We start from the raw sequence: 26183 nt of genomic DNA on the forward strand, positions 1-26183 counted from the left end.
AATGTCACTGCTGTAACATCCGTGTCTGTACAGTTTTTACCTCAATCTTGCAATGGCAGAAAAAAATGAAATTACTTGTGTCATTTACATAAGATTACCCCCAATCCAGCATAGTCAGTTCTAGTAAAACGAAACTCTGATGTGTTTGTTTTTCCAGACCTCGCTGGAGCATCCGGCTGCCCATAGACTAACATTGGGCTTCCTATCAGATCCACCTGAAAAACTGACAGATGGGCCTGATCAGAAAGCTCAAGGGCTCCAACTCTTCCTTTCCTAGGGTTAGGCTTTCAAGAATATCAAACCCAAAGTCCTTGTGCTTCCTGCTTGACTCAACAAGCACACTAGAGCTGGCCCTCCCCCTATAGATTATCTGCAGATTTTCTATGTTCAGATGAAAAAGTGCAACAGATTCCTCCATCTACGCTAAACTGTGTGGAAGGAGGAATCTCCCACTGGGCCAAGCCTCAGTATCTTGCAAGTCGGCCCCGCTGGCTGTCAAAATACCTGAACAATCTGATTGGATGCAGGCATTCTTCAGGTATTGTGAGAGCCAGTGGGGCCGAGAAGCAAGATACTGAACCTTGGCCCAGTGGGAAATTGCTCCATCCACACAGTTTAGCGTAGATGGAGGATTCTGTTGCACTTTTTACATCTGACCCTAAAAAATCTGCTGATAATCTATAGGTGGATGGCCAGCTTAGGACATAGACAAGAATCTTTGTTTAGTTACCAAATGGGTGTAACTGCTGATCTATTTTCAATGAAAATGTCACCAATACAGTCTATTCAATCCATGAAAATTTACCAGAAAAATGATAAAGTAAGAAGAATTTATCTGTCATAATGTTACAAATTAATTCCAAAGCTTGCATGCCCCCTTAGATGCTTTATTGTGTGGAGTTTGGTAGATTTCATAGCTCACACTGTGACATGTCACTAGTATTAAGGTTTTCTTTTTGTTATGAAATAGATCCCAATAAATAATGCTGCTAAGGTCCTGCACTTCACAGTGCCATAGGTGAGTAAACAGAGCAAGTGAAATGACATTTCAGTATTAACATAAATTGATGTAATTAATTTTAATAGTACAGAAAGCACGTAAAATGATTGATGAAAACTTGACGCCGAGAGCAGGATGAAATTAAAGCTAAATTCCAGGCAAATAGCTAAATACAGAGATCAAATACATACAAGGGAACTGTATTGCCTGTCAAAGTCTGCAAATTACCCAACTCTGCCACACAGTACAGCCATGTCTGCCAGGGGAGGAGACCTGATTTTACTCTGCTGCAGTTCAGTAACACTTAAAGGGCTTGTCCCTCCCCAGCCTGTGACTGAACATTGAAAGATGAAGAAGCAGATTGATGAGCTAATCTCTTTGTCACTCTTCTCTCTCCTCCCTCCAGCATACACCTTGAACTATAACACACCTGACAGACTCCTCATGCAACTTCTACCTCCCACTCTCTAAGCTCTGCTGTACAGAGACTGCAAGAGGCTGATATCTGTCAAATTTAGGTGCTTACATTTAAAGAAGAACCTTGGGTAAAAATGTTATTGACACTTGCAGTGGGGCTACCCCCACACTGCAAGGCTTAACTGCTGTTCTTCATCTAGGTGCTGAAATAAAGAAAAGTTATATTCACACGACCTGACCCGTGGCTGTCATATTGCTCCCTCCTGCCTCTCTCCTCCTTTACTGCAGCAATGATATGTCCCTGGCATCCTTATATTTAATACACAGTGTATTGGACGTGATGACTAGATGAGACTGAGCAGTGGGTAGCCCCACTACAGGTATTAATAAAAATCTTGTTCAGAGTTCTTCTTTAAAAGAAAAACACTATTAAAAAACTATGCGGTAAGTGTTTTTCCACATAGTTCTCTTTAGGGTCACGGGAGGAAATATACTAACCTCCTCCCGTGACCCAAAGCTCAGTATATCGCAGGCTATTGCCCGTGATATACTGAGAGTGCCCCACCCTGGGACGGATCCCTACTGTCTGGATCCACCCAGTTGCTTGAGTGACAGCTGGCTCTACCTATTTAGAGGCAGAGCCAGCTGTGCCCACCCCCTCCCGCGTCCGTTCCTCCACTCAGCGCTGGAGGATCGGAGAGGGGGGAATCCCTGCAGGCAGCGGTGACAGACAGCCACCACACACTGCAGGGAGACGATCAAGAAGTGAGCGAGCAACGGTATTTGTTTGCTCACTTCCCGATCAATAGAGCCGACCTGTGACAGTTTCTTTGTCACAGGTCAGCTGTAATTATGAGGATGAGTGGAAATCACTCACCTCATGGTTCTCATTTAAAGATGTACTAATGAATACTGAGCTGCATTAATTTGTTCTTTTATATCTACCTGGAGTTCAGCTGTATCAAGGACAACATAATGAATAACAGCACGACTTATCATCACATAACATGAAAAGAAAAATTAACAGCACATCAGAATAACATAGAATATGATACCATAAATACTACGAATATTTTCTGTATACTGATCTAGCATAGTACAACAAATACATACATGAATAAACAAGACACCAATTGTAGAATGTGCTCTGCTCTGGGGGTGCCTTAAATTACTGATGAACAACTGAATCTTAAATAAGTGTTGGGTTTATTTACAAATAGGGATATACATACATTCTAATTACAATTAAGGGAACTGGAGGTGGTAAGGATCCTTGAGCTAGCCACACCATTCTATCTCTCTCAGCCACACATTCCATGGGTTTTTCTCTGTGCTCAGAACACTCCTCTCCAGCAGGTCTCAGCGAATCACATTCTTGATTGTTGAGTCCAGAAAGACTTGTCTTGTCCAAGAGGTCACCAAGGTTACCATTGTTCCTGCTTGTGAGTTAGGCTTGTGCACATGATCACACAGGAAGAAGGTTCCATCATATGCCCTTGCCCCCATCCCAGCATACAGTGTATGCATCCTTGTTGACACAGGTGTGGGCAGTAAATATCAGCAGGGGTTCGGGCTTGCCCCTGGAGATGACAGTCGGGCAGATCTTCATTCATCAGTGTCCAGCCCCAAGTACCCTTTGATGGTCCCCATTTGCGTATCAAACAGCCACGTGCTGACTCAGTTCAGAATATCAAGAAACACATTTGCATCAAAGCTGTATCATAGATGTAAATTTTATCTGTTCCAACACCAATAACGTATAATATAATGGAATATATAAAGATCACATCACAGATTAAAATTGCACATTCATTCACAACAATCTAGCATACATTATGACATAACAGAATAAACAATAGCACAGCATACAAAAATTATAATAAGACAGCATTGCATAACATACCATAGCACAACCCAACATAGCCTCGTGGAACATAACAGTACTAGATGCCATGTTATAAAAAAGGAAGGGACTCGGTGACCCGGTTAACAATAATTCACAGCCTGTAATTCAATATGAGAAAATAAAACAAATAAACATAATTACCACTTGATGCTAAACCAATGATTAACACTTGTTAGCAAAAAAAATGCAATTAATGTGCGGATTTTGCCAGCTTCCACAACAATGTTTGTTGCCAGCTTTATTAAACCAGCAAGAGGTCATTGGGTCGAGAGACTATAACAGCTTACCGGGTCACTGTACGGCAAACATATCTGGTGGGCAATAAGCAAACCTGTATTTAAATAATGAATTAACATTACAGATCGGAGTTACGGAATCATAATTGAGTTTATTAAATGGGAATTACAGCTTATACGGTGTGGATTTCCAACAGTAAAAAGTGGCGTAATTGCAATTTTGTAATTAATATGCTTTAACTGCCTGAAGCTTTGATGAGGTATTAGCTGGATTATAAACCAGGGTGCGAATGGTTATTTCACAAAACATAGGGGAATATAAGGGTTTCTGGAGGGGTGTAAATGACCATCCAAGAGAGATATGTTAAAGGAATTCTCAAAATGTATTACTGTTACATATTAGTAAAATACATACATGATTCAAAACAATCATAACATATAAAACAGAACCCTGCAGAGGATATGTTTGTATATTCATTGATTATATAGCTCTAAAATTCGTTTGGTCCAACATATCATAATGTTGTTCAATATTGTCCAGATATGGTTACATTATTATATAACAGATGTAGTTATCCTAAGCGTAGCTTATCTTAATAGGCCCCGACGCGTTTCGCCATAGGCTTCATCAGGGGCCCACTGAGGATGAATCTATTGATAAGAAGATTGTCTTCATTTAAACATATATCACATCAGACATTCGTTAATGCATACGTTTATATCTATAATTCATACATTATCATATTCCTATATGTAACCCCATCTGGGGCAAATAAATCATATGTAGTTGCGAATGGTTATTGTTTTCTGTAGCCTTGGAATAAACACTTTTGAGCCCTGCATGATGTACTCGGTCTGTAAACATAAAGCTATAAACCCCCCTCTCGCACATCCTATTGTCTGATTACTGCTCTGTGAAAGATTACATCAAAGCTTCATATTCACAGTTTTTTTGTATTCCTTTTTTTCTATAGAAGCTAGTAAAAGGATAACTCCACTTAAAAATATAACAATGAAAAGATCTTTACAGTGACACTAAACTCAGGAGTTAAACCTTAAAAATGCATTTAAGTACCTCAACTATTAACAAAAATGTATTTGTTATCATTTAGTGTGTTATTATGTTGGTAATATTACTATTTGTGTGTCACTCAGCTGTAGATCTCAAATCATCTCTAAATTGGTGCTGACACTGTCTTTCCTTCTGGAGGGTGGCAACTTTTGTTCCCCATGGTCCCTGTGTGTATTGTAGTCACTGCTCCAAGATCACTCCCATGATGGTTTATAACCTCACATTTAGTTTACTCATTTGTATCGAGATTTTAATCCATCACAGGAGTGAGCTTGGAGCGGTGGCTATTTTACAACACACACAGGGACCATGGGGGACAAAAGTAACCACCCTCCAGAAGGAAGGACAAGGACAGTGTCAGGACCAATTCAGAGATGATTGGAGGATCTACAGCCGAGTGATACACAAATAAGATACATTTTGTTAATAGTTACGGTACTAGAATGCATTTTAAGATTTAACTCCTGAGTTTAGTGTTTCTTTAAATATGGGGATGTGATGCAGTTGACCGTATGAGTCCATCATGACCAATATAAGTAATGACAGTATGCAGCTCAGGAAAGGAAACCTGAATGCTTGTTCAGGGGCTCTGAAGCACGAGGGAAAGTATGACGATTATATTTATAGAAGGGAAAGCAATTGCAGCCGCTGCGGTTTCTATCACAGAAGGATTCCTTTAATTTGCTCAGCATTTTCACTCGAGCTTACCGATGGAAGACAACAAGGGCTGAACCGGTGGCAGAAACAAGAATCATTACCCATAATACTTAGGGGAAACCCCTAGATCCCAGCTTGGCAAAACCTTCTGTCTTCTGTGTAAGACCTGATGTTATTTACTGTTCCTGTATACACGCCAGACACTTTCAAACCACTATTTAAACTGCTTCCATAACAACAGTTAAGAGTTTAACAGAGTAAAAGGAGAAGATGCGTTGTTTTTATCATTTTGTCGTCAGGCTGATACAGTCAAGATTCCTCGAGAAGCCATGCATGCATTGGGAAAGGGGAATAAGCTGCCCTTTGGAACAGATGGTTTCTATCTAATCAGAGTAGTAAATAATTTTTTAGAATGTACAAATATAAATGTGTTATATTTGCCTTCAAAACATAGAGGCTGCCGACATAAAGCATGTGCAGAAGATGAAACTGTTGAGGGAAGTGTGGAACAGAACACAACAAAACATGCCAATTAAGGTTTAAAGCCAATCTTCGGGTAACCACCTCACCCCAAATAAACTTTACCCAGCCTACTTCCCTTTAGGTAATAGTGCCCATCATGCACACAGATGCGCACACATTCACAATGCGTATGAAGGTGCACAGGCTGCAGTTTATATATGTGAAAAATTCTAACAAGTGAGGTCTCCTATGCAATCTACACTTCACCTTCCAAGCATACACTAGCTAAGCCATGGTGTGCCTGTATATACTGCATGGGTGTATCAGCGTGCTGTTAAATCTACCCACGCAGTCTTATAAAGGGAACTTCATATACTTAGCACCAAATTTAACCCAGTTATGCATGTGCAAGCTGTATTCTGACAGCCCGTCTAGGACCAGTTTTAGCTAACAGGTTTTTACAGCATCACATTGTACTATCAAGCTAACATAGAAATCTTGCTGGTAGGATGGGAGTGCACAGGGATGGCCTTATGCTACTGTTTCTTCACATTCAGCTCCCCAATCACAAATTGGGCAGGTGATTGACCAAGCTCTGCTGCTTTAACTGCAGTGAAGAAAAGCAAGGTCAGGGACCTGGCTTTGCTATCTGAATCTCAAGAATGCAATTCCACATAAGAATCTCAAGAATGGCCCAATAGAGTTACAAATCCTTTAAAAGGTAAAACAGTCTTATTGGACAAAGGGATAGCAGCTGGGAGGGCTTTAGCTTGCCATACACCTATAGATTATCAGCAGATTTTCTATAGTCAAATGGAAAAAGTACAACATATTCCTCCATCTACGCTAAACTATGTGGATGGAGGAATCTCCCGCTGGGCCCTGCTGGCTTTCAAAATACCTGAAAAATCTGATTGGATGCAGGCATTGTTCAGGTGTTTAGAGAGCCAGCGGGGCCGGCTAGCAAGATACTGAAGCTTGGCCCAGTGGAAGATTCCTCCATCCACACCGTTTAGCGTAAATGGAGGAATCTGTTGCACTTTTTCCATCTGACCATAACAAAGTTGCAGAAAATCAATAGGTGTATGGCCAGCTTTAGCCATGAAATCGAGGGAAGTCAGGCCCCAGTAACAAAGAGAAATAAAAACAAAGTGAGGCATGAAGCTTTTCTGGGTAATACAGTAAATATTCCTAATTTGAGCACAGGCCCACATTAAAGCTCATCAGCACATGTACGTAATTCCCCCTCCCATGTCTACATGCCACCCCCCCTCCCATGCATTCACAACACCCTTCCATAGAGGCATTTTAATATTTGCATAACTCCTCCAGAAAGCCAGCCCACTATTTGCATCGAGGCTGAGGGCTCTTGAAAGGAGCCCTACTTCCACCAGCCATGATCTGCCTACATTGCAAGGAGAAGTACAGACACACAATGATAACATCATCGTGTCTTAAATAAGGTAATACAAATAAAAAGGCTTTAAAAATGTAATTAGGACCTTGATGAGGGAAGAAAGCAGGAACCACGGAAGGCAAAATATGAGTGGATTAAAATTATTCAAGAAAAATGAGCACATTGGACAGTTCTCTGCTGAACACCGGGACATGTATGAATCAGTTAAAAGTCTTTACAATAACAGGCTGACAACAGGGAAATGTTTCTCCTTAATTCAGCCCATAATAAAACGGTATAACCCATTACCCGCAAATGTTGTGGCAGCAAGTAACCATTATGCTTTTAAATGAAGAACAGACAACCTCATTAGGAGTAAATCTATACATGGCTGTTAGGCAGATTGACACCAGTACACTTCTTCTGTTTACAGCCTAAGTGCAGTACAGAAAGTGTCGGTTTCTTTGCTTTGTGCTCTTGCGGCTAAGTACAAAAAAACTTAATGTTTAACCCTTTTCTCTACAATCTCCTCCTAAATATTTTATAGTCATTTTTGTTTTGCTTGCTCATTGACCAATACTCTCCTATATTCTACTGTATGGTGACTTGGCTGCCTCTTAGGGACCCTTCACCCCTATACGTTCTGTTGTGTTACCACACACGTTACTTATGGGGTGGGGATGCTATGTATTGAGTTTGGCTTCGAAATGGCCACAACTGCCATGCATATACGCAGGGCCGTGCACCCAAAGAGGCCATTTCAGGCACTTATGGAGGTGCAGTGGAGGATGGCAATGAGGCCAGAGTGTCCATACCAGATATACCGGCTTCAGTGGAGCTCTGGAACGGTGAGCCTGATATGATCACAAGCTCAGCATTACTGAACTCCCCACCTGCTCACTATGCTTGTCAAGTATCCAGGCTGCTGCAGGGGTGAGCAGGGTGGGCTGCCGGTGGGATCTGCCTTAGCAGTGATGTTGGGTGATTTCTAACCACTTTGGAATGGAAGCAGGAAGAGGAACATGGACATGTACCTTAATTTGGAGAAGATTAATGGGGCATCCAAAATTACCATATTGGACGACATCCACCCCCAACATGGTCCTGCGAAAGACCAGAAACAGGCCATATAAGTGACAATTAGGAGCCTATGGTAGCAGAGTGATCCAGCATTGGGGCAATCTATTCAATTTTTTTGTTAAAATCATAAAGCAATCAAAAACTTTACTTGGTTTTGATGACCACAAGGAGATGGGATCAAAATTCCCTGATTGAACCCAGTGGAAAAATCTGATCACTTTCAAACAAATTGTGTTTTTTTCTGTTTTTATTTGTTCATTAAAAAAATTGTAATGAAGCTGTCAGTTTTCTGCCCAGTATGGAATTCATAATCAATTGCATTTTGGTGGTCATTTTAACATGTGGGTGGTTGATCGCTTTACTTTCAACTGAATTTGCAATTTCCAGTGGAATGAATGTGGCAGAAGGTGAATGAGCTTTGCCAAGTGTATGGCTAGCTTTAGAGTAATCTGAACATTTCCAGGTGATGTGCATACTTCATGAGGAGAGGGGCAGATGCTGGATCAAGCTGCATGTAAGTCATAGCTAATTTATTCTTTGACGCAAACATGCCACCAGGCACAGGATTCATTTCCTTTTACTGTCCCCAAAACCGTACATTGTTTTTTTTAAGTCCAAGCAGAGCAACCAAAATGAAAAAAGTAGATTCAGGTAAACAGTTGTTGAGTTTACACACCTTTTGCTGAACATTGTGTTTTGTTTGGCGTTCTCCCAAAGCACAACGGGTCTAGGAAAATCGTGTACTGAGACAAATACAACAGCCCCGGGGCACACTGTCGCTAATTTTCTGTATTGTCGCTTCGTGAAACTAGGACAACGCCGTAGATAATAAATAACAGGCTTATCAAAAGAAGATATCCCATGGTTTTTTAATAAATATTCCTTTCAATGAGGCTATGTAAATTCTACAAGCTCAATGCACATCTGGCCAAATGTCACAACAAAGTTAGGAGACAGACGAGAGAGAGTGCGCGTGAATAGTGTGTTTATCTAAAGTCTTATTCCCAGGCGGGGTCCTACTCCAGCAAGATGAAATGCTATCATAAGCTCAAAGCACGCTCCAGCATTTCGTTTAATCACACAACAGCCTCTTGGCGGTAAAGAAATTTGTCACCAAAAATGTGCTCTTTGGTAACTACAAACATACAATTAATCATGTCTCCAAATTAAGGCAGACCCCTTTCTATTACTCATTTGAGTCTCCTGATGTGCTCTATTTAGCTCTGGGTAAGAGAAGCTGGGTTTAACAGGCTGCTCCTTACTCAGCACTAAAGCAGATGTAAACACCAAAGGCATGGGTAGACAACCTCTGCACTCTAGTTGTGATAAAACTACAATTCCCATGAGGCATTGCAAGACTCTGACCGCACAAGCATGACATTCAACAAAATTGTGGTATTTTTTTTTCTGTTATCAATTTGTTTTTGTTTTAATTGTATTGAAGCTGTCAGTTTACTGCCCAGTTTGGACTTCACAATCAACTGAGTTCTGGTGGCCAATTGAACATGTGGGCGGTTGATCACTTTACGTTTGACTGTATTTGTATTTTCCAGTGGAACAAAAGTGGCAGAAGGAGAATGAGTATTGCAAAGTGTATGGCTGGCTTTAGAGTAATCTGAGAATTTCTAGGTGATGGGCATACATCATGCGGGTATGGGCAGAAGCTGGATCAAGCTGCATGTAAGTTATAGCTAGTTTATTCTTTGACGCAAACATGCCACCAGGGACAGGTTTCATTTCCTTTTACATTTTCCTCAAAGTACACCAACCACCTTTGTGCGGGGCACATAGACAGCCGTTGTTTCAGCTGTGTCCTTTTGAGCCTGTGTGCATCAACTCAGAATGTGTCAGGGGCGGATCCAGAGTCTATTCTCGGGAGAGGCACTGCCAGAAAATTAAGTTTTGCTTACAGAACGGTTAATATTTTATTTAAGACGGTTTCTCGTCCAACCACAATTAAGCCGGCCAAACAACATGCAGCCGGCTTCCCTGGCAATCAGGAAGCCGGGCGGCATGTCATTACCCGCTGCCGGCTTCCTGATTACCCGGGAAGCCTGCTCCATGCCAGTGGAAGCACCGGTATTGGTATTCAGTATCGGCGAGTACCAAAAGCAAAATATCGGTACTCGCACTTGATACCAAAAGACTGTGGAAACTTCACACTGGACTTCAAGCATCTTGCAGTGTGTGCCTCTCCATTCTTTCTCCATACTCTGGGTCCTTGGTTTCCAAATGAGATGCAAAATTTGCTCTCATCAGAAAAGAGGACTTTGGACCACTGAGCAACAGACCAGGTCTGTTTTTCTTTAGCCCAGGTAAGACGCTTCTGACGTTGTTTGATGTTCAAGAGTGCCTTGACAAGAGGAATACGACATTTGAAGCCCCCAATGTTGTCCCCAACACTTTTGAATGACCCTTTCCTGACAATCCTCTCCAGGCTGCGGTCATCCCTGCTGCTTGTGCACCTTTTTCTTCCACACTTTTCCCTTCCACGTAACTTTTTATTAATGTGCTTTGAAACAGCACTTTGGGAACATCCAACTTCTTTTGCAATTACCTTTTTGAGGCTTTCCCTCCTTATGGAGGGTGTCAATTATGGTTTTCTGCACAATCGTCAGGTCAGCAGTTTTTCCCATGATTGTGATTCCTACTGAACCAGACTGAGAGACCATTTAAAGGCTCAGGAACCCTTTGCAGGTGTTATGGCTTAATTAGCTGATTAGAGTGGGACACTTTGAGCCTAGAATATTGCACCTTTTCACAATATTCTAATTTTCTGAGATTGTGGATTTGGGGTTTTCATGAGCTGTAAGCCATAATCATCACAATTATGACAAATCACGGCTTGAATTATCTTGCTTTGCATGAAATGAGTCTATCTCATATATTAGTTTCACCTTTTAAGTTGCATTAGTGAAATAAATGAACATTTGCACAATATTCTAATTATTCGAGTTTCACCTGTATATATAGTTTTGGGTATAGCTCAAATGGGGGTCACCTTCCCTGGGAAAAAGGCAGTCCAGGCAGCAAAGTCCTTCTTTTATTTGACTCGCAGTCAGTGTTTATTTAAAAGGTTGCAATAAAACAGAAAACAAATCCTTGCCTTTCAGGTTCTGACTAAACAGGCAGGTTTTCTATCTACCAGGTGGTGAGCTTATCTCAGCCACCTCACAAAACAAAAAGGACTTTCAGCAACCTTCTACTCACACGGAATAAGCAAAATGGCAACAATTTGTTAATGATAATTCCGGGCTGAATAACTCAGTACTAAAATAAAAGGTGCACAAAGATGAATATGGTTGATGTGTGTTTATGAAAAAAAAAGCTAAATAAATACCCCAAGGATTAACCTTGAGCTAGAAGCGATAATTGCTTCTGAAGTAATTAAAATGACTTTTCTCTACAGAAATGACGAATAGGTGTTATTTTGCTTCCTGTGTTCAAAAGGAAATAAGTTGCTAAATAAAAAGGGCTCTGTTACTCAGTTATGTATTTTTTACTTACGAAGTTTACCTTTATTTTTAGTGCTGCTTGCAATATTATTGTATTATTGGGTTTAAAGAGAATTTGTCAGAATACACACACATATATATTGCACTATATATATATATATGTATATATATATATATAGTTTTTCCCAGTTTCAAAATGATACATTCTGCTCTATTAGACCGAACGTTTAATGCAGATTCCCTCTTATTCTATTCAGCTAGACTTGAAGACAAATCAATATTAGAGGTCATCGCCATCCAAGGAACTGGAGTCTGGGGGTGAAGAGGCTATAAGTGACTGTTTGCCCACTCCATGTCAGTATACATAGAACCAGCTACCTGAAGAGTGAGTAAACAGTACACTAATCTACCTACAAAAGCAGACCGGACGGACGTCAGGATGGGAGGAGCTTGCTGATAGCGGCGCGGTCCCGCAATGCGAATATACTGAGAGCTAACCCTGTTATGGGGCCCCGGACCAGGACATTGTAGACGGTCTAACAACCCCATACCCCCAGCAACCCCACTGCAAACATGAGCGGCAGAAAGGGAAAGGGGAAGAAAGGACAGGCGCAAGATAAGAAAGCGAAAGCACAGGAGAAGAAGCCGCTGGTGGCTCGATCGTTGAAAACGGACATAGAAACTTTCTTCTCTGGTGCTAATGCTCCCAAATCTGCAAGGGAGGAGGTTAAGATGGCGTCCTCACGAGGAACATCTCCTAATAGATCTGGAACCTCCTCACATCTATCTGGAACGACAGAGTCTTCCCCAAGGTATGGATTGCAGGTAGTGCATGAACACATACATCTTTCATCTGATGAAGATCAAGAATCAGAGACCTCTTTGGACCCTAAACTGTTGTTAGAGCAGCTACCCTCCAAACGTGATATGGAATACATGTTTAAAAGATTTGAACAGATACATAAGCGAGATGTTGCCGGGCTACATGAAGCTATACAGGGGGTCCATGAACGGTTAGATAAAATAGATGCATATCAGGGATTGTGTCATGCTGCCATTGAGGAACTGCAAACTGCAGTCAAAGGACAATATAAATGTATTCAATCAATGTGGCTACATATGGATGATGTGGAAGATCGCAATAGGAGGAACAATGTCAGAATTAGAGGTATCCCTGAGACTGTAATGGGCAAATGAGTTGGAAACTACTGTGAGAGACATATTCAACTCTATACTTGATCGCCCAGCACAGGACTCAATTGAAATTGATAGGGTGCATAGAGTCCCAGGGACTTATAATCCCTCTATGAAACAAGCAAGGGATACTGTATGTCGTATTCACTTTTTCAGAATAAAAGAGGAGATATTAAACAAGGCCAGAGAGAAGGGTAATATTGACATGAATGGGACCACAATCAATTTATACCTGTCAGCACGAACTGTGGCTCGACATAGGGCTCTACGCCCCCTTACTATCCTTCTTAGAGAAGGCAACATACCATACAGATGGGGGTATCCCTTCCAACTAATGGCCCGGAAAAAAGGAAAAGCTGCTATTCTCCGATCACCAGACGATATGGAGGCCTTCTCAAAGGCCTTGGGGATTCCTACAGTTGAACTTGGAACTTGGCCGGACCCACCTATGTCCTTGTTGTCTCCATTACCTAAGCTATCTAATTGGACAGAAGCTCATGTCTCTAGGGGAAAAAATAAAAATAAGAAGAAGTAAAATGTTTGCAGGGGGGAAGGGGTATAAACAAGAGGAACAGAAGCAACTAGACATTTATCTGTGTTTATGTACTGGTACTTAATGATATATTTATAGACATTGACATAAGGTATCTGGATTCTGATATACAGGGATATATGGACAGAAAAGGAGATAAGCTTGGTGTGTTAGAGTGTCAGCCTTTGGGGGTTTTTTTTTATTGTTATATTATATCTGAAACCAAATAAAATTTTATTGTATAAAAAAAAAATAAGCTACCTACAAAAATGTACAAACTGTGAAGCCAGAGCAACAATACGGACCCGGGCAGATGGCTCTGGAAGGCAAGGAAGCAGTCTGGAACCTGTAGCTACAAGCTGGAATGTTATACTGAGAGTTTAGGAGTGAGTGGCTGTGTGTTGTCCCCGGCAGTCCTGCTGCCCTAGGCCATAGCCTATGTTGGCTTTGTAGAAACTCGGATCTGGTTGTTCCATCCATGGGAGGTAAAATGAACATTTTATACATGTCCCAATTGAAAAACTTTCAACTGTGTTTTCTTTCACCAGAGTTGCACAATATTATTTTGCCGGAAGAGTTGTATTATATAAATAAACACATATTTTCTAGTCACCTATGGAGTGCATAATTCTTGTTTGGTCAGCTGAGTGGCAAGGCTTGATTTACGAAAGGAGTAGAGACTGGGCAGTATTATGATGTGTCACCTGCACTCCTTACAGCGATTGGATCTCGATTAACAGTCGTGGTGTTTGTAGTGATTGCACAGATGGTGCTGTGTTTTCCAGAATAATAGAAATAGGAGATCATTAGCACTTAGTCTAAAGCATGAAATTAAATTGTTGTGTTCAATTCAATCAATGTGTGCGACACCATAAAAAATAAATACATTTTTAGTTTTTGTTTCCCTTGAACATAATTGGCTACTCAACAGCTTTGCCTTAATTACTAAGCATAGCGAACATTTACCGTGCAACTGAACAACCTATACTGCTTTAGTGACTCAAGCCAATAGAGTTAGCATAGTGATTAGCACTTTTGCCTTCTAGAAAAAGGGGTCCCAGGTTAATTTTCAAGCCAGTTCACTGTCTGCAAGTTCTTGGTTTCTGCCCACACTCCAAAGACATGCTGGTAGGTTATTTGGCTCCTGTCTAAATTGGCCCTGTATGCATGCATGTGAGATGGGGACCTTACATTGTAAGCTCCTTGAGGGCGGGGACTGATGTGAATGTGCAACTATGTAAAGCGCTGTGTAAATTGTCAGCACTATATAAATACCTGTGATAAATAAATAAAAGCAGAACCAATGAGGTCAGTTTACTTTTTCTCTTTATCCCTATTTTTGTTGGCATTTTTTTCATGTACTGTATGCATCCAATAACAGAATAAGTGATCATTAACATGGGTGTATGGTTGTATCTAGGAAATTGTAAAAAAAAATGTCTGCACTGCATCTGAACTGAAATACATCCTGTATATGTCTGTAGGAGCCGTAATGCACCAGCGATGCTCAGGGCTGAAAGTGTGTAATCAGTGGATGGAGCCTAATGATTACACTTCAGTCATTCTGAATGACTAAAGGCAGAGGTCATTCTGTGCATACACCGCCACGGCATGAATGACCCATTCAGGGATGTAAACATCAATAGTGTAAGATAAGTGGGCACTGCTCCCTGATTGCCCATGTCTCCAGTCATTCTGTGCATGCACTGCCACATAAATGATCATGTAATCAATGGCACCAGCTTAGATGCCTACACATTGTAGATATCAGCAGCGTCGGCGGCCAATAAGGTCCATGTAAGCTGTATGCTGTGCGTATGGAAACATTACCACAAACAGGACCGTAGACAAAGACTTTTCTATTTATTATTTTACACAGCCGAACACAGCTCCAGAATACGCATCTTTGCAATGCCATATGTATGGACCTATAGAATATAATACAGCCATGTCCAGATCTATAAAAAAAAAAAAAAGTATGCATTACGGATGTGAACGCAGCACTTTTTGCACCTTTGTGCTTGAGCTTTTTGAGAGAAGCACAAAATTTCACAAAACAAAGCGTCTTAGTAAGCATTATCCATATCAGTAAAGGAATGAGCAGGTTGGACTGAGTGGTGACTCAATAAACAAATACCAGGATAGGCAATGTGTCCCTTTTGTTTGTTTTCTAGCTATATAGTGTGTGGTATTCTTAACTCGAGAACAGTCTTCATTTCATTAAATCAATATTATGACCACCCCATCAGTACTTCGTTGGGCCACAAGATAACTCCATGAGATGACTTCATTGTGGAGTCACATCTCGTGACTCCACGAGATGTTGAAAGGTGATGCGAGGAATCTGACACTGCACTGTTGCCCTTCTGTTGTCTTCTACTAGTCTTGCCACTCTCCGTTCTGCCCTAACATTGACTAGTCGCTGACGGCCACAATTCGCACGTTCAGACCCAGATTTTCGGCTGACAGTCCAGTCTTTAAACACTTTAGCAACAGCTGCTCTTGAACATTTAACGAATTCTGCTGTTTTGCTGATACTCGCTCCATGGCTCCGAGCGCCAACAATCATCCCACGTTCAAAGGCTGTTAAATCGCGTTGTTTACACTTATCTTCAGAAAAAAATCACTTCTACTGTCGTGGTAAACAACCTGCTTCCCTATATATAATGGTCTGGCCCTCTAGCAACTTCAGCGCAAAATTATAGCTAATTTGCCTACAAACGTCAGGTGGTCATAATAATCTGGCCACTCAGTGTATATCCATATGAAGAAACATGGTACAAATCTGAAAAGGACAGGGTACTCTATCTACCTCTTCCCAAATAAGGGATGAAGAGATCCCAACTGGTAATTGTTGGGGGGTTTCTTTCTTGGATTATTCTGTGGAAAATCTCCAGAGCTACGGAACCTTGATTATGTCAACCTGTGAGAGTTTGGCTTTCAGTGTGTGTACTGCCAAATTAATATTTAGTTCCCATTTCAAAATATAAGCTGAGATTTCACTGCAACCATAAATAGAATTCACAAAGAAACTGGTTACAGAGGAACAAAATTAGTAACACTTCTACGAGTACTCCTGGAGCGCCTCCCGAATTTCGAAAGAACATTGCACTAAGAAGATGATGAGTCTTGGTTTGTGTAGAATATAAGGAGCTCAACTCTATTCTTTGGGTGCTCATTATTGGATCACTCAACTCGTTGGCCTGCAGTGCAAGATGGCCTGTAGGCCACAAGATCCTGCTGAGGACAGGATTGGAATGAAGCTGAGATGACTATTACTGTTACACATCATCTGTAACTAAAGTTCAGTAAAAATGTTACATTTTATTCTTTTTAATTGTGTGTGTCTGTTTTTAGAATGAATAAAGGCCAACAATCCATGTAAGATATAATAAATAATGGCAAACAGCATTCACTGATGGACGTTTCAAGAGCATGCAGGTCCTCTTTGTTAAGGGTATATACTGGGGAGTATGAAGGCGAGGGGATTGTGTGTGGGATTATTGTGTGTGCGATATTACTCACTAGTACCCTATAGAGAGGTTTAAAATGGAACTTGTGCGGGATATTTGTTTTTATATCATATTTTTATAATATTATTATTTTATGGCATTACATTATATTTGGTGCTAGTGGCATTCCATTACAGTGGTAGGTTTTCTGATCTATTTAATAAATTCACCAAGTCTTTGATGTCTTTGGTTCGTATTGTGGAGGGACACAGGGTTTTCCCAAGACTTAGTAAGCACCCATTTGGCAGACATACTGCTTCTGAATTTTGTTCAATGTTGTGGCTCCGGTTATCAGAGGACTATTTCCTTAGAGACCTAGCGGTCTATTTTTAAACAATTCCCATAGCCACTCACTCTGCGATTCTCTGTGAACATCTGTTGTGTGCGAAAAGAGGCAAAAATGACTGTTCTTAGTATATTTTCTTTTCAGATCAAATATATTTTCATATAATTTATTTTCAGGTTAAATATATTTTAATATGATTTCTTTTCAGGTCAAATGTATTTTAGTATATTTTCCTTTATGGCCACTTGATGGAGATAAGGTGCATAGGAAATGAGTATTTATTTCCAATGCTCCTCAGCTCCACCTACTGGCCATAATGCGGTATTACACTACATTAGTAGTGTAGTGTCTACACTACACTACATTACACTACATTAGTAGTGTAGTATTACACTACATTACATTCAACCTAAAAAGAAAATATACTAAGAACTAGGGATGCACCGATACCATTTTTTTAAGGCCGAGTACCGATACTTTTTTTCAAGTACTCGTCAATACCAATTACCGATACTAAAAAAAAGACATTGAATAATGAAATAAATATTTATCATGCCATTGCTGGAGCACAGGGTTTCAGGAGACAGGGTACGTGAGGAGTCACTGTCACAGCAGCATACACGGGATGACACCAGATCCTTCTGCACAGGACTTAGAAAATCTGCAGGTTGAGAATGGTCCATAGAGGGCTGCAGATCCTCATCATATGAATCATCTGTGGAATCTTCTCCATCAATTGATGACCAGGCACGGAGTTTAGCTTCTGCTGTAGCAAACTGCTCAGCTACGCCTGGTAATGTACAAAAAGTGGACAGAAAAGAGGAACAGAAACAGCAGCAAGAATGGACAAACAATAGCAGAACAGCAGTAGTGCATGATTGAGAAAGCAAGAACCCAGGAAACAAAGACAGTGGAAAGGTGCATATGCATTGTATTTAGTGACTGTGAAGCATTTAAAGATAGCAAGACTGCAGCAAACCTGGCCTCCTATTCTCCCTCACTTAAGTGTGAGTATGAATTGAAGTGAGTCTCCAGTGCAGCCGGAGAGTCGCTGGGTTTGCTCCAGCCCTTCCACTCGATACAACCCATAGTAATCCTCAGTAGCCCGGGCACATCCCGAGAGCAGACAGGTGCCCAGGGCCAGGCACAGGGGAGGGGGCTGGTCGCTGATGGCTCTGCACGATGAACGGATGATGGTCTGACTGTGTGCATGGCTTCGGCTTTCTCACATCTGCTCCATTCTGACCTCTTCTCCCACTGATTGGCCGATTGGATGATGACAGACTTCCTCACCATGTAGATCGTTGGGGAGAGCCCTCCGCACACCTCACACCAGTCCCGGTCAATTAAGGGATGATGGTGCTTGCAGTGACATTGGTTCACGGATGGCGCCGTGCAGACACAGGAAAAGGCAGAAATCACCAGCACTCAGTAATCAAAGGCAAGTATGTCCTTTTATTGGACAAAATTTGTGGCCCCGAAACGTCGTTTTTTTTATTTTTATGACGCTTTTGTCCAATAAAAAGGACATACTTGCCTTTGATTACTGAGTGCTGGTGATTTTCAGACTTCCTCACCAGTCACTCCTGACTGGTGAGGAAGCCTGTCAATCATCCAATCGTCCAATCAGCGGGAGAAGAGGTCAGAATGGAGCAGATGACAGAGGAGGTCGCGGCCATCTTGCTTCATTGAAGGCGGGATGGAGGTCCTGTGTGCGGCGGATTGGGGTCCCTGAAGATGGCGGACGCGGCACAGGTACTCGTTTTATGTATCAGAGTATTTGCACGAGTACTCATGCAAATACTCGGTATCGCCGCCGATACCGATGCTTGTAACGGTGCATCCCTACTAAGAACGTTCATTTTTGTATCTATTTGTAGAGCACAAATATTTACAGAGATTCACAGGATAAATGGTTCTGCAAATCGGCTCTGCAAAAGTCAACATGCTATTTGAGACATGAAAAGGTTTCACAGTTCTTCAAATCTGAAGACAGCCAAAAAATGCCTTGGTTGAGCCATTTGGGTTCATTACCCAGACTACTATAAAAAGATACAATTTACATGATAAGCAAAGCTACCAAACTACCAACAAGAGCAAAGTAATGCACCCCACACTTGGCTGTGAGTGGCCTGATCCACTGTTGATGTGGCCATTGACATTGTTGGTGATAAAATGTAGTGACATTGTGGCTACAAATATAGTCACTTTGCAGAGGTAGGGAACATCTACTTTTTGTGGATTTAATTAAAGTGACTGCATAATATACATGTGCCAATCTGCCAGCCTGGGCCACTTAGTATCCGATATTCAGTGTCTATCTCAGTGTCTATCTGCTGACATTGAAAGCCTGGGACATCAAAGAAAGTCTAAAATACATTTTCTCTGCTGGTATTTATCTCTGTATAGGCACTTCCACTGCCATCACTACTAAAGCATGCACTGCTACACCAGCATAGCTGTACTATTAGTACAACAGTTAAGCTGGTTTCCTTTGTAATCTTTATAGTGTCCAACATAAGTGAAAATCAGCTAAAACAGAACTTGCAGTATTTTTATTTAGTACATTTTATTTAACATATTCAGTACCTAAAGTGTTTCTTTTTAATCAAGTAAATATGAAAAACTGCATATAAATATTTTATATTTGCCACTTAATCAATATAGCATACTTCAGCCACAAATAACAAGATAAAAAAAATGGCTCACAGATAGATTAAATAACACAAAAAAAGCTTTTGCTGCCATGTTCAGCTTCAATCCAGGGATTGAAAAAGTTACTCATTCTCTGAGCCAGCTTGCTCTTAGACCGGTGCCTGGAGCCTCTCTCTTGCTCCGCTGCAGCGTACTATACACATTGTATAGATGTGAGGATGCCAAAGAACATTCCAATGCTGCTGCATAGGAAGAAACAAGCTTCAGTGATAGAGAAGCCGGCTTGGTGGTTCGGGTGAGTATAACTCTGTTATCACCTAGCTAAGGGTTAAGAACATTTTTGTCTGGAGTTCTTGTTTAAAGTCTATTTACACAAGCACTGACTGCAGAATACATCTGGCATCCATGTTTAGGGGCAGCATTCTGCCTGCAGCTTGGGTCTTCTCCTGAGCCAGAATAGCAAACCAATTAATAGGCACATAGCATTTGGAGCACTATGCCCCCCAACACTAGATCCTGCCTGGCATATAGATGCCACTTGGCAGAAGTCAGAATATTTTCAAAATGCCCCATCCAGAAAAAATCTGGCATCTGTGTTTAGGGGAAGCATTTTGCCTGCAGCTTGCAATGGGCGAGGGAAACCAGAATAGCAACCCCATTGATAGGCCCATAGCATTTGGACCACTATGCCCTACCGCATTATATCCTGCCTGGAATATAGATGCCACTTGGCAGAAGCCAAAACACTTCCGAAATGCCATATTCAGAGAACAGCCCTTGACTGATGGATTCGTCGATTACGTCCTTCTGTTAAAAAACCCCAATGACCACAGCAGCCCTTTTATTAACCAAACCAACATTACCAGTAACCAAAGTAAAAAATAAAATAATATACAAATAAATACTCTTAACGACTGTTTGATCTGAGAAGGGGTCTTTGGGTGCCCAACAGCCCATATAAGGCCTCTCCTCTAAAACTCATCCCATGTCCCCAGCCACACCCCCAACCAGCTCGAGGACAGTTACAGCTCCCAAGTTCCAAGGGGCCAGGCCCCCCGACAAATACTGACACCAACAGGGGGGGACACCCATACTAGCTGATGGCCCCCCATTTGTGTAAATGACTCAGAGTTTCAGACCTCCCAAAAAAAACCTAACCTGCCAAGCTGCCATGACATAAAAAAGGACATTGTAACCACCAAAATTTAAAAGAGGGCGGTTGGGACAACCTGCTTTCTCCATTGACTTTTCGGAAAGAACGCCCATCAGCCCGTGCAGTCCCAATGCATGCGGCTCATCCCAGACACCTGCCCCCCATGTCCAATCAGATAAGATCAGCGAATTCCCATTTTATTTGAACCCCTTCTCCAGGGACGATTCTTCCCCCTAGTCCTGCAGCCCCTCTGCTCAGTCTCGCTAGGTCTGTCTTCAATGCTGACACCAAGTTTGCCAGGCAGAGAGATGCTGAGACTTGCGGTTCAATGATAGCCAAAGCTCTGCCTGGAAGTTGGCCAATCTTACTCCTCAGAACACGCCAGAACTTTTAGTTTCTTGCTGGCTTACAAGCCCCAGGTCACACCACTGTCGAACTCATAGCACACAGAACTCCCAGAGCTATTACATTTTTTATTCTGCAAACTATTTTTAGCTTACCTCACTTAGCAACATCAACTCCCCGGCAGATACAGTTTTGTGTTCCGTGTGTTTTCTTCAACTTCCTTGATTAGATTTGACTTTTATTGTCACCAATAAATGTGTGTACTGTATTAGTCTGTTCTCGTAGGCAAAATTCCAGAGCAAGATTGTTCTCCTCTCAGTAAATAAACATGGATTTCAAATCGGTAAACACTAGCGAATGCTAAAAAAGAAATGAAAAGAAGAAAAGAAATGAAAGTATTCAACAAAACAAATCTATTTCAAGCAGACAGAAGCAAAATGTGCCCTGGGCACAGATGCTGATGTAAACTTCAGAGCTCAGTACATACATTTACAACATGTTGGTTTCAGATCAGAAAATAACATTTAGGAGCGGTATAGCGGTTTCATTGGAGGAGCCTTAACTGAGAGTGGCAGTTGTACACGCTATTAGAAAATAACGCCTAATTTACTTGTAAAGTTATACTCGGCTCAGTCTGTTGCCTATTATACAGCACTTGATGTTTAGTAGACAGCCATTGGTGGTTTCAAGCGTTATTTGGCTACCAGCTAACAGGATTATCAAGTTAAACCCTTGTCTGGCACTTTAATTGGGTCTTAACAACTAGAGGCAGAGTCCTTATCATGTGACCATTGTGATTGGCTCATTTGAAGAGATGTCACCAGCACACCAAAAATCAGGATAACCATGTGTTTATTTAATAAGACCCATGTCGATGACATGGGTCTTATTAAATAAACACATGGTTATCCTGATTTTTGGTGTGCTGGTGACATCTCTTCAAATGATCCATGTAACTAGCGTTACCATCCGCAGTCACTCCAAGCACCCTCCCCTGTCGTTTGGGTATCCGGTAAGGAGTGCAACAAGTCTCTCTCTACATTGTGATTGACTGTCACATCAGTCACATGACAGGAAGCTTGCCCTCCCTATCATTTACGATGGCAGGGAGCTGTCTGTGACAGCTCCGTCCGGATGCTAGAACCATACACTGAAAGTGCTGTCAGCATACAACATCTGACTGGTGTATGCATACATATGGCAGCAGGACGATAAAAGTAGTATTAAACGCTAAAAACTGTTTAAATAATGAATCCAGATCAAACAAATATAGATTGCAAAGCAAAGTATTTATTTATATTTTTGCTCAAACGCTTACAGCCATCATGTTTCCAAACAGTTCCAACTCTCTTATCTCAGCTTCCCTGAACATCCTGTCCGGTACAAGATCACAAGGGACAGAGCAGTATCTTGCAGCTGTCCATCTACTAGTTTGGAGAAGGGGAGCAGGGGAGTGTCTTGCCTTGCTGTGTCTGTGTGTTTGTAGAGACACACACAGCTTATTAGCACACACACACACAAAGGTGGCTCCATAGGAGTCTGCAAGGGAAAGGTGACATCGTAAAACAGGATATCAGGACCAGTGCTCAGGGGACCAGCTGGCTTTGCAGGAAACAAAAGCTTAACTTATCAATGAAGAAGCAGCATCCATTGTAAGTGATTTCATTAGCATTTGAAATAACGTGAAAACCTTTTGACTTTAATATCACTTTAAGGCTCACGTGCCCTGCTGCCGCATGCTGACAGGAGGAAGGTATGCTATAGCAACTGACCAGATTATAGTTTACTGACAAAAGATTAGTGAAAGATTAATTGAAACTGGTGGATGAAGGTTACAGCACTCTACAAATTTTGGTAACGTATACAGTACTATTTACAGCTCCAGGAAGGGTCATAGATGAAATAATTTTATATTTTTTAAAAGCAAATACACAGAGCTGTGAAGAGCCTTGTGCTTTGCTTTTTCTTGTCCTCAATACAGGCTGCCAGCACTGTAAAACGATTCTTTTAGGCAGAACCTAAATTTCCCCCAAATCTCCCTCTTCCCCTCCAGACCATGCCCCAACTGGAGTGTCTGCTACGAGTTCTTAGCAACCTGGGATGCTCTGGCCGGCATCCTGCCCAGCTGACTAACATCACTGGTTGCCAGGAGCTGAGCAGGATGCTCTGGCTTGCATCCCACCCATCCCCTGGCAACCAGTCACGTCAGTGTGCTGGGCGGGATGCTGGACAGAGGTACCGTGCACACTCAATAACGTTCACCACCACCTTACCCCCCTGTAATGATTGCTGCTACCCCACCAATAATGGCGTTATGGTTGGACATGGGAATGCCATTTAGTAGATCATAGTCATTAAATCACGGAAAGCTAGGCCTATTGTCCAATAAGACTACCTCAGTGACCAATAAAGGCATCATTAATGGATATGGGGATGGCAGCTGGTGGAGTCTAGTCATGAGGTCAGGAAAGTCAGGCCCAGTGTCCACTAAGAGTCAGTGACCAAAAAGAGCACTCTCACTGGACAAAGGGATTGCAGTGAGTGGATATTATCCATGAAGTTGAGGAAAATCAGGCCCACTGTCCAATAAGAATGCATCAGTGGCCAAAGAGTGTACTCTCATTCGACAGGGGTATGGCAGTTGGGGGAGCTTAGCCGTAAAGTCAGGGAAAGTCAGATTCCAGTAACAAAGTGTTACTAAATCAGAACGGGGGAAAAAAGGTGATGATTTCCAGGATAATAAAGGTAATGGCGGGAACTTTGCTCTGTCGCCATTTAGGCAGGCCTATGACTTCTAAAAGTTCAAAATAAAGCACAGGTTTACTTTTGGTGGTCTGATGATGGATGGGTAGTGAGTGGATGAATGGATAGCAGACTATGTCCAATTGCAAACATCATTTCAAAGAGTCGTGTTCTTACTCTGCACTGTCATTATAATTAAGTGTCTGGGAAACCAATCAGAAGAAAGATGGCATGTCAGTATGCACAGTGAAGTGGATGAAGTTATTTACAGTAGTGTGTTCTGCTTCTCTGACCAGCCCGCAACCCTTAAAATAATGGACTGTGCTGAATGCAATAGTATCGCGGTTATTACAGTAAATCAAGAAATCAATAAGAGATGAAAACCAAATGGAGGTGTATAGGAGGCTGTGGAGTCCACGTGTTTATAAATCTATTACCTGTAGGCTCTTAGACTCCTGGCAAATGTATGATTTAACTGCTACAGTATCTGTTTTTATGCGAAGTGCTTGCAGATGGGAATCCAGCCTAAGGAGAGAAAGCCTCTACAAGCAGCACGTAGGTTATGTGCGTATGATACAATTATTACACTGCCTATTATTGTACCCCTCAGAGGCAGAATCCTATGGGGGTTCACTTCTTCCTCATTCTTCCTGCATAATACCGTTTACTGCGTTTTTTCTCACTGGTAATTCTTACTGGAAGCTAGGATGTTATTCCTAGATTGTAGGACTGTACCTGGGTGTGAGGATTTATCTAATAAAGTGTGCCTTATTTTTAGCACAGATCCAAGTGCCACAAGATTTTGGCATTAATTTCTCACTTTACTTCTACAGCCAGCCTGAAGATACAGTATATACAGTATATATCTTCCATTATTTCAGCTAATTTACCTGACATACTTTTAAAGTAACATGCCATACTGCTCAACAGCCAGTCCAAAGATATACTGTATACATTATACAGTATATCTTCAATTTCTTTCAACTAATTTACCTGACATACTTTTAAATTAACATGACATACTCATACTGAAAACTGAAATGACACAGTTACATAGTTAGTCAGGCTGAAAAAGACACAAATCCTCAGAAATCAACCTATAGAGATCAGGGAAAAAGAAAAGAAAAAAAACCTTAAAGAGAACGGTATGCCCACAGTTACCTACTGTTGATCCAGCAGAAGGCAACCCCCCTCTATAAAGCATGGTTCAATTTGCTCCAACAGGGGAAATAAATTCCTTCCTGATCCTATTAGGCAATCAAATATTATCTGATATTCTCTGAAGCTTAATATACTTATAAGAACTCAATATCTAGTAATATTCTGTGCATTTAGGAATACTAAGGTTTGCCTCTGTGAGTAGATGTTTTGTAAGCCGACTTAAAGACCATGCACCGTGACGGCACAGTGACGTAATGGATAGCACTTCTGCTTGCAGCACTGGGGACAGTTCAAATCCTGATCAGGACGCTATCTGCAAGGAGTTTGCATGTTCTCCCTGTGCTTGTGTGGGTTTCCTCTGGGTACTCTGGTTTCCTCCCACACGCCAAAGACATGCTAAAGGGTTAATTGGCTCCTGTCTAAATTGGCCCTTGTATGTTTAAATGCAAGATAGGGACCTTAGATTGCAAGCTCCTTAAGAGGAAGGGACTGGTGTGAATGTGCATCTGTGTAAATTGTTGGCGCTATATAAATACCGGTAATAGAAATAATGCAAACCAACTGTCCTGGGTACTTAGGTGCCACTAGACCAAGCTGTTCACCACTGGAGTTAATGGGCAGCTCCTAGCTAAGCTGTGCGAGGTTCCTGCACTATAATAATAATGCACCCCAACTATACGGGATACTTTGGGATTGTAACAGTATTTGTATAGAGTCTCTTGGCTCAGGGACATGTTTCATCATAGAAGGGAATGAGGTGCCACTAGACCAAGCTATTCACCACTGGAGTTAATGGGCAGCTCCTGGCTAAGCTGTTGAAGGGTTCCTGCACTTGCAATGCCTTCCACTGACATCTGGGCATTTTTCATCTCACTGGCTAATTCGTCATTTGTTCTATAGTCTGTTGTCCATGTCAGTGCAA

The 26183-nt window shown here is 41.6% G+C and overlaps 1 long non-coding RNA gene across 1 annotated transcript in view; it reads right to left on the reverse strand.

The window, feature by feature from the left end:
- Positions 1-21518: 21518 nt before the first annotated feature.
- LOC108784203 overlaps positions 21519-26183 on the reverse strand; it is a 101362-nt gene continuing 96697 nt past the window's right edge. Inside the window, exon 3 of the long non-coding RNA XR_001941054.1 lies at positions 21519-21718. This is a non-coding gene — a long non-coding RNA (uncharacterized LOC108784203). The remainder of the gene's footprint in view (positions 21719-26183) is intronic.

The sequence above is a fragment of the Nanorana parkeri genome, unplaced genomic scaffold (genome assembly GCF_000935625.1).
Source record: "Nanorana parkeri isolate BGI_ZX_2015 unplaced genomic scaffold, ASM93562v1 scaffold102, whole genome shotgun sequence".
Lineage (NCBI taxonomy): Eukaryota > Metazoa > Chordata > Amphibia > Anura > Dicroglossidae > Nanorana > Nanorana parkeri.